The sequence below is a fragment of the Helianthus annuus genome, chromosome 10 (genome assembly GCF_002127325.2).
Source record: "Helianthus annuus cultivar XRQ/B chromosome 10, HanXRQr2.0-SUNRISE, whole genome shotgun sequence".
NCBI lineage: Eukaryota > Viridiplantae > Streptophyta > Magnoliopsida > Asterales > Asteraceae > Helianthus > Helianthus annuus.
Genome location: NC_035442.2, coordinates 106,191,815 through 106,201,772, shown reverse-complemented (window position 1 = coordinate 106,201,772; position 9,958 = coordinate 106,191,815).

The following is a 9,958-nucleotide window of genomic DNA, read 5'->3' as shown; positions in this document are numbered from 1 at the left end:
TTCGATATGCTGGGATCGCAGTCTGGCTTTTTGAAATCACAAAGTCCTCAGGTATCGGAACCTGTCTCTCTATCATTCAGAATCAGGATCGAAAACATGTCTATCCTGCACATTCTCTACCCCACAATAAATTTCACAAATTTAATATTTGACAAATTTATCTATCACCTGCAGAAATAGAATGATATAACAATTAAATGATTTTGATAACCACTTATAGGAAAAACATCCAAAATCTTTTCTTATTAACACAAACTCCCCCTCATGAAATGTTCATTAAGTTTAGCACCTGGAATTTTTTGAAACTCAGCTTTTCTACCTCAGTTGTCGAAAATCTTTTTGAATTTTTCAAAAGTTTATGCTAAAACACACTTAAAATCTTTTTGAAATTTTTATTTTGTTAGAAATACAATAAAGAAATATTTACAGACAATATTTTTGTGAGTTTGTGTAAGAGGATCATTTCAGTTTATGAGACAAATCACTAACACCATTAAGCTTTAAACAGTTTAAGTTCTAAACAATTCACTTAGATTTTCAGTATACTGGTCCACTTAAATTTTCACACAAAGTTCAACTGTTTCAAGATACGAATTAGTGTTTTAATGGACTTAAACTTATACGCGTGTCCCACCACTTGAATATACTCCTGTATCCAGATCCCAATATTCAGTCTTACAGGTGAGTATACCTGATGATATCTGTAAAGGGTTAATTGCGAAACCGTGAGAGCTCAGGTCAGAACTTCCGTTTGTGCAGAGAGATGACGGCTCACCTTTAGGTGTGTTCCCTTTAGAGAATCTTTTCTTCGACAGCACATGATTAGCATTTTTCAATGTTTCATCATTTTTTGTACTGAGGGCGACGCTATATTTCAAGCAAATGCAAAGTATTATACGGGGACTAGGCCATTGCTTCCGCAAAATCAGAAGTCCTGGAATAATACCCCAGATATCACTGAGTATAAAGACCTAATATCTCAAAAAGAGGGACCTTTCAAACAAGATTTCTGGGGTTACCCATATATCCAAGAAATGTTCCCCACGATATAAGTAAGTTTGAAATTTTAGGTTTATATCTCGAAAACAATCTACTGAATGTGCAAAAACTTACTAGCACATCCACAGTGAGGCCGTTTATCACATTTGACTTTCCAATTTTTTAGCATTTTGTGATAGTCCACTGATGTACTATCATTTCCTCTTTTTCACAACAAAACTCATTTTTGATTTTATCATTTTTTGACTTTTTCAAGTTTTCTAATGTTTTTGGATTTTCTGAAATTTCTTACTCCCCCTAAAATTCAAAATCATTTTAAAGAAATTTGAAAAACAAACTATACAAGTAGATTGACAACTGATATCGAAACGCTTCAATTCTGCATCCATTGGTCATAAACAATCAAAACTCCCCCTTACAACAAACTATTTTCCCATTATGATTTCAAAACACTCAAGTTTGTTTTAATCAAAATGGTTTTTCTGGAAAATTAGTTTTGTTGATTTTTTCCACTTGTAGGGAAAAGGTCAATTCATCACCTTGTTTCTTAATCACTTGTAAAAATTTAACAATTTTAGATTCATCAGCAATTTTCACTAGTAAAAAATCAGAAACAAATTAATGTCCCTCATTTATCACTTCTACGTCAAACCAATTACCACTTGTAGGTCTGCATGATCAAACCTGATACAAAGAATGATGCCGATTCCTGCTCCACTCTTACCAACCTGGGAGCTCCGGCAAGTCAGGATTTTAACACAGACACCCAAGCCTAACCAGCTTTGGGTGTAATCACATCATCTTCACTCGGGGTGTAGGTTGCCTTTTTAGATTTACAAAAATCTTTAACCCCTTTAACCTTCCCCTCGACCAGTTTTCCAAAAATCTTTTTAACATTTCCGTTAAAAGCTTTTTCGACATCAAATTCTTTCTTTTCAGAATAGAATTGATTCGAGATCTCATCCTTTCCAACTTTTGTTTAAAATTTTCAGTCCTCAATGGTGGAAAGTTCTCATCATCCATTGAAGGCACTGAGTTTTCTTCTTTTATCTCAACTTGTGGCTCCTCTGACTTTGTGGAATCAGATTCATCGCCAGATTTCACCTCAGATTTCTTAACAACCCATGTTTGGTTGTCAAAATTTCCCTTCGTTTGTAAAATCTTTTCGAACACTCACCAACTTCATATGTAGAATTTTTAAACACTTTAAATTTTTTCAGTTGGTGGTTCAGTTTTATCAACTACTTTTTCTTTGAGTTTTTCCGAGACTCCCTGTTTAGTGTTGGTTGCCTTTGGACAGTTCCAGGCAATGTGACCAACTTCTTGACATCTGTATCAAGTTCTAGTCTCTTTTCTCTGATAAGCTTCATTCTTTACAATCTTCTGTTTTTCAGCTAAGTACTCTTTGTTTGATTGTTCCCAGAAAGTGCTCTTCTTTTCATCCTCAGCAAAAGTATCTGAAACAAATTTTGTATTTGTTTTAGAAATTTTCTCATTTTTATGATTTTCTGGTGGAATAAAACCCAATCCTTTCTTTTTGAAATTACCGTTATGGTTTCGTCTCTTTTGAAAACCAAAACCAGAACTGTAACCCATTTTCTTGTTTAATCGTTGTTTAATTATTGAGGTGTAAGGTCTAGGTTTTGCAGAAAGATTTTCATCTTTTATTTCAGAAATATTAATCTCTGTTAATTTGAAAACCTTTTTTGTAATTTCTGGTTTAACACCTCTTATTGGAAATTCTTTATCAAAATATAATTTGTCAGAATCATTCAAAGTATAAACAACTTCAAAAGTTTCGTCATTCAAATTAGATTTTGATAACAAAAACTCTTTACTATAAACCCGTTTTCCCGATGACTTTGAACTCTTGACAGACGAACTAGAACTTTCGACTCGGACTGTGATTCTGACTCCTCATCCTTATCCAACACTTGATCGACCATCTTTTTTATTAACTCAGACTCATGATCTGTGTCGGACGCTGTGAATGTGATGTCAATATTGTCAGGTAACTCATCGGTTATCTTGGACTCTAACTTTATATTGACTGCTTTTTTTACTTGTTCCTCATTTGGTTTTCTAGGCGAATACCCTTCCCAAATCGGAGGCGGACACTTGTTATAATTAACACTCTGTTTCTTACCAGTATCCTTCTTCTCAGACTTCTTGTCTTGAAAAACTTCAAAACCTGCAACAGTTGGATAAATTCTGTCAATCAAATAATCAGAACATGAATAACTTTTCAGTAATCGTCTAATTCTTTCATTTTCAACTTTTTCAATTTCCAGCTCTTGCTTCAACTTAGCACATTCTTCAATGTAGTAATTGATCTCTTTTTGATTGGACATCATTGTTGCATTCATCATGGTCAAAGCATCTTCTCTTTCTGAGTTTGTCTTCTGCAAACTATTCACGGTTCTGTTCAACACTTCGTATGACTCTTTCACATACTTAACATCAAACAATAACTTCTCTTTCAACTTATCCAGTTCACTAAATCTCTCATCTTTTTCTACACACTGTTTGCAGGGTTCTAAACATGTAAGACAAGGTTTTGTGACTTCAACAATTTTTTCAATCTCTACGATCTTTTCAACTTCCACCATCTTTTCAACTTCAACAATCTTTTCGACAACTTTAACTTCTTTCTTTTCTCCAGCAGCTCTTCTCTCTTTTAGCTTCTTCAATTTATCTGCAAAATAAAATTCGAAACTGTCAGAAGATAAATGAGTTTTTCCAATGTTTATCTGTTCAATTTCTTCATCATCATCACTAGTGTATGTTGAACAATTTTCTGAAGAAACAAATTCTTCATCTTGACTTTTCTCTTCATCAGCTAACACTGCTATCCATTATTTCATTAATTCTGGCTTTTGAACAATTTGAGCAATGAAAGCTTTAAACTCCATATTCTCTGTCACATACTTATCCCATCTAAAGCCTTCTGCCATCTTTTCATCATCTTGATTCACTAGATAGGCTTTCTTCTTTCCATCTTCAATTTGTTTAGCGTGAGCAGTTTGCGGTTGTTGTTGATGCGATTGTAGAGCAACTTTATGATAAATTGACTTTCTATAATAATCATTATTGCCAAACGGATTCTGAGCTCCACTTGCTTCTCGATTGGTACATTCCCTCTTGAAATGTCCTTTTTCCCTACATCGAAAACAAGTAACTTTAGATTTATCAAAACCCAAAGTAGAGACATTAGCATCATGGAAGTCATCAATTTCTCAGCTCTCCTCAGCACACTAGCCAAACACCATTTAATATCCATCAATTCCATTTCTTCCCCATCGATCTGATCGTAATCCTCTTTAGTCAGCATAGGATTTCCAATCTTCCGCGCAACCAAACTTTCATATGATTCCAAGACGGTAACAAGCAATGCCATGTGATCCTTTGCAACTTCTTCAGAAAAATTTTGTCCATTCTAAAGATGCAATGCAATGTTGCAGTGTAGCACATGATCGTTACCATTTCTTGAACTCTGAACACTTGGATTATTAGTCGGATATGAAGAGAATCCACTGGACTTGACTAAACTTTGGTTGATTGATCCGGATCCTGATGAGTTTTCTGCACTGAAAGCAGTTTGGATCTTTGGACTGGCTTCAACCGTTTGAACATTTCCTTTATAGTACAGTTTGATGTCTTGTTGATTGCTTGAACTATTCATTCTGGCAATCTTTTGCTATTCGAGATCTTGTCCCTCAAGTTTTTCAATAAACTGTCCAATAGACAATCTACTAAACTCTCCATAATTCTTCAAAATCATGAGATATGTGCCCCATTCTTTCTGTAGTAACGCGTCAGCTAACTTTTCAACCCATTCATCTGGAGTTTTAGTAATTTTCAACTGAGACATTGAACGCACAAGATGACAATATCTCTCAATGAGAGTCTTTGTAGTCTCCCCTGGCACACTCATAAACAACTCAAACTCCTTCTTCAACAAAGATTTTTTACTCTTAAGCATTTCTGCACTTCCTTCAAATTTCTTTTTAAGTGCATCCCAAATCGAATAAGCACTACCATCATGCTGAAGCAAAACAAAAATATCCTCTTTAACAGCTTGTTGTAAAAGACTAATCATCATTTTCTCTCCTTTATAACTATCTCTCTCTTTGTCTGAAAATTCTGAGATGATTTATCAACATTCAAAGCAGTCTGTGGTCTAACATACTTGGTTTCAATACTTCCCCAAGATCTCAGATGATTTGCTTGAACCCAGTTCTCAAACCTTTCTTTCCAGCTATGGTATTCTTCAATACCCATTAGCTTCGGGGGTTTTTGAAAAGTTCATGTTTCATATTCCATATTCATGTTTTGAGCAATGACAACTGGAGTAGTCGGGGATGAAGCAAATGCGTTATAGAACTCTTCTTCCATGATTTGGTAACAGATTTCAAAATCAGTCACTTTCAAACGAAATCACTTCTTTCAAACAAAATCCCTCCAAGCGAAATTAACCTGTTCAAGCGAAATTATCTGCACAACAACTTTCAAACGAAATTATAGTTCGAGCGAAATTAGGATCTTCAAACGAAAATAGTAATTTCGTGTGAATCCGGCCAAACGAAATTTAATTTCGCATGGAATTATCTTGATTTCAAACGAAATTAACTTCTTTGAAATGAAATTGTAATTTTGTGTGCAATAGCACAAACGAAATTACAATTCCAAGCGAAATCAGTGACAATTTCAAACGAAATTAGCTAAAAAAAATAATTCCGTGCGAAATTAAAATGTAATTCCACACGAAATTATGCTGATGTCATCATTTCGGTCCATTTTTTGTCAAATTGATCAGGTTATAGCTCGATTTTAGGTCCAATTTTTTCAAGGGTTTGTTAAAACACAATTTCGCTTATATTGTGAGAAATTCAGATCATTTTAACTGTAAAAACTTGTTCAATTTAGAAAAGAAAGGTGTAGAAGTTAGAAAATTTGATGAAATCAGGCTGAATACGATAGAACTCCTCCTCCTGAGCTCTGATACCACTTGTAGGAACGTTTTAGCGACCGAAACGAGTCGTTCAGAGGTATTCTACTCAATATGAAAGGCGGAAACAGACATATTGAGTTTGATTCAGCTAGATATTCACATTAAATGTCTTTCTGATAGAATTGACAAAGTTTTACAGCGAAACGACACTTCGGCAGCACTTCGGCTCCGGAAACACACATACACGAATGTCCCAAACGAAATTACATGGCAGCTATTTATAGGCTTCCTAATTTCGCACCAACTGTTCACACGAAATTACTTCATGCGAAATTAGGGTTTCACACGAAATTAAGTCTCATGCAAAATTAACATTTCACAAGAAATTACTAAGTAATTTCGTGCGAAATTACCTCTTTATCATTTCATGCGAAATTACCTTTTTAGCCTATTTTGACAATTTCCTCGAACTACGTGCCATGATCTATCTATACTAAGACAAGACTCGATACAAGACGAAGTTGACAGACGTATGCACTATCAATAAAGATCATTAACCCTTGGAGCCGATAAGAGAATCCATTCTTTAGGAATTTTGAAACCAGGCTTCAGCACATAACAACCAGCATCATCAAAATGCACGGTGAATTTCTTATCGCAAATCTGCGAAACACTCAGAAGATTGTGACCAATCTGACGAACATAATTGATCTTATCGAAACACACAACACCATTGGAGATCATTCCTTCTCCAGTGATATATCTGCCTTTGTCTCCAGCAAATGCGACATAACCTCCTCTAATGTTTTTCACATCATAAAGAAGTCGTAATTCGCCTGTCAGGTGCCTAGATGCTCCACTGTCAACAATCCAATGACTATTAACAGTTCCTCCTGGAACATCCTGCACATTTCATTCAACAATTAGTTGAGGTTGGGGACCCAGGCCTTAGTTGTCTTGGGTCGTCCCTGAGCATCACGAAATGTGATCTCGATTTCTTGATGATTCTGAAAAGTAGCACCTCCCCCCTGAACTTTCACCCGTTTTAGGTTTCCAAGTCTGATTTTGTTTACCAGATTGAGTTTTATGAAAATATTTTGAAATTTCTGGTTTTAACGGTGGTTGTGATGAACTTGGTTCCTTTTTAACCGATTTGACTTCCGATTTTAAAGCCTTTTCAATCGTCTTGACGTTTTGACGTCGTTGTTTTGTTTCTTGTTCTTTGACGGTTCGCTTATCATGTTTTGGTGAAACAGAACAACGTTGTTGGTGACCTTTTTCAGGAGGGACTCTGTCAACAAATTTTTCTTTCGGAGTATTTGTACAGTTTTTTATAATATATCCAAACTCCCCACATTTAAAGCAAGTTCTCCTTTCAACAAACTTAGGATATTCCGATTGACGAACAGATGTCGAACCTGTAGAACCTGAGGTACTTGCTCTTTCATCACACCCATTTGTGTGTTGAGTGTAATTATTTTGACTGTTACGTTTTAAAATTTTGACTTGTTGGACAAAATCGGTATTTGATTTATTTTCAAAAGTCTCAATTTTATCAGTACCCTTTGATGTTACAAATTTGACATCACTGCTTTTCTTCTTGTAACGAGCTCCTTTTGTTTCAAACTTTGATTGAGAAACTTTAGGCTTTTGAGCTCGCTTTTCTTGCTGTTTACCCTTAGAAGCAATAGGTTGTTGCTTTGTTGGTAATCTTTGATTTCCAAATTGTTTTCTAATTTCTGATTTTGGAACTGGATCACATTGAGTTACAACAACTCCCGGGATTGTCTTTCCCAAAAACTTACTGGTATTATCTTCGAAAACTTTATCAATCAAAGATGGATTGACGTTTTTAATTGGAAAATCTTTGTCTGAATAGATTTTAGCATCACCGACCAAAGTATACAACACATTATTACTCTTAACGGCAGACCCAGATTCCTTGACATCCTTGACAAGATCTATCACTTGCTTAGCAACAGGTTGCACAACAACAGGAGTAGGAGGATTACAAAGAATATGATTATCAATTGGAATTTCTACTCCTTTCATCTTATTAAGTGATTTATCCTGATCACTCACATCTGATTCATCATCAGACGAATCATAGTCCTCAATAATTGGAGCACTTTGATTCGTAGATGTTGGAGTTTCTGTTTCTTCAGATGAGGTACTTGAGGAACTGTCCGATTTGAACCCTAATCCTGTAGTAACTTCCTCATAATCAAGAGGCACACTTGGTTCAAAACGAGGCATTTCCTTTTCATCGGGCATTTTAGTATAGTTGTGTCTCAAATGTGACAAACGGCAAAATTCCGGTAATTCCGTACAACTTGAACAACTATTTCGACTATTATTTTCGCGTATTTGACTTAACTTTAATTAATTAAAGTCTTGAGAGTCTAGGAATTACTAAAATCATAGTGAAGTATGATAACGCTTCCGTTGCGATTAGAAACAATATCCTAGACTAACAATAGGAACGCGAATAAACGATACTTGTCAGTACTAGTCGCGGTACAGTCTGACACAATGAAAACAAGACATACAGTTATGTCTACACAAATATTCTATAAAAAAAAAGCTTGTCCAAAAATAATATGTGCCTAATTATTTACAAAATTCCAATTAAACCAAATTGTCCAAATCCGCAGAAAAATACAGCAATCGTGCGGAATATACAGCATTCCGTAGAACGAAACAGTAACTGTCCGAAAAACCCAAAAATAAATATTATTTGACATAAATAATATAATGGGTATTAAAAACGACACAAAATCCGCAATCAAATCTTATTGCGTTAAGCTACACGGCTAGTTCAGTAACTGCCAGTCAGCAAAGCCGGTACCGGAACCGTGTCAAAAATAATAAAATTTTTAGTCCAAAAAGTTGGATTAATTATTTGAATAATAAATCAAGTGCAAAAATAATTTTTGTTATGTATTTATCTAAATAAAACACGGTGTCAGTATTTAACCCGGTACAGGACCCGAACCGACTTTTTCACCCGAATTACAAACTAAAAATTTTGGTGAACTAGTTTTACCTAGTGTCACATTACTTTAAAATATTAGAGCTTAAAACCTTGTAGATATTTTTATATAAAATATCAAAGTTCTAAAAATGCTTAAAGTATTGAGTTTAAACAATAATTTTATAAAAAAATTCAGCAAAAATCCCCTTCCCTTGGCTGATTTTCGAATTGGTGGGCCCCTCTCAATGCCACCATTGTTTAACTTGTTGTGTTGGAACTAGGAGAGCATGATTAGTGTAGCTTTAATCCAAGTAAACCTTCCAACACTCCACCTTCTCTTTCATAATCCCAAAACCATCAAAAATTTTTACTACTCTTCCACTCTCTCTCTTAAAAATTTCGGCCAAACCAAACCACCCTCACACCAACTTCATTTCAAACTTCAAATTCAAGAGTTCTTGCACATATGAAGATCCATGGATGAAAGAAGCTTCAAGGGTGTTTAGAAAAGCTATTAGGAGCCTTCTTGGTGGAACTTGAAGTTTAAAATCATCAAGATTTTTCTTATCTTCATCCTTATTTCCTAGCAAAAATTGTAAGAACACTACACTAGTCTTACTTCTATCTTGATTTCTTTTACAAGTTCATCATAATCACATATGAAAAACAACAAGAAACAACTAAAAATCATTATTTTTAACCATGATTTTTCTATGATTATGAGATGAACTTGGAGAAATCTAGACTAATAAACTTGAATCTTGGTTATTCTTACTCAAAAAGATGATCTACATACATGCATGTAGGATCAACCAAGATTCATCAACAAAGTGATGAACATGAGTTTTTGATGAACATGCATGCTAGTAAAATGTGAAAAACCATTTAAAAACAAGAAAATAAATTTTTGAAAAAATTTGTTGAATAAAGTTTCCATTTCTGGAAAGGATCAAAAGCAAGAAATATGTTAGTAGTAAACATTTTGAATACGTATTTATGCTTCAAATGACTTTGTAAGACATCTAAAACAAGAG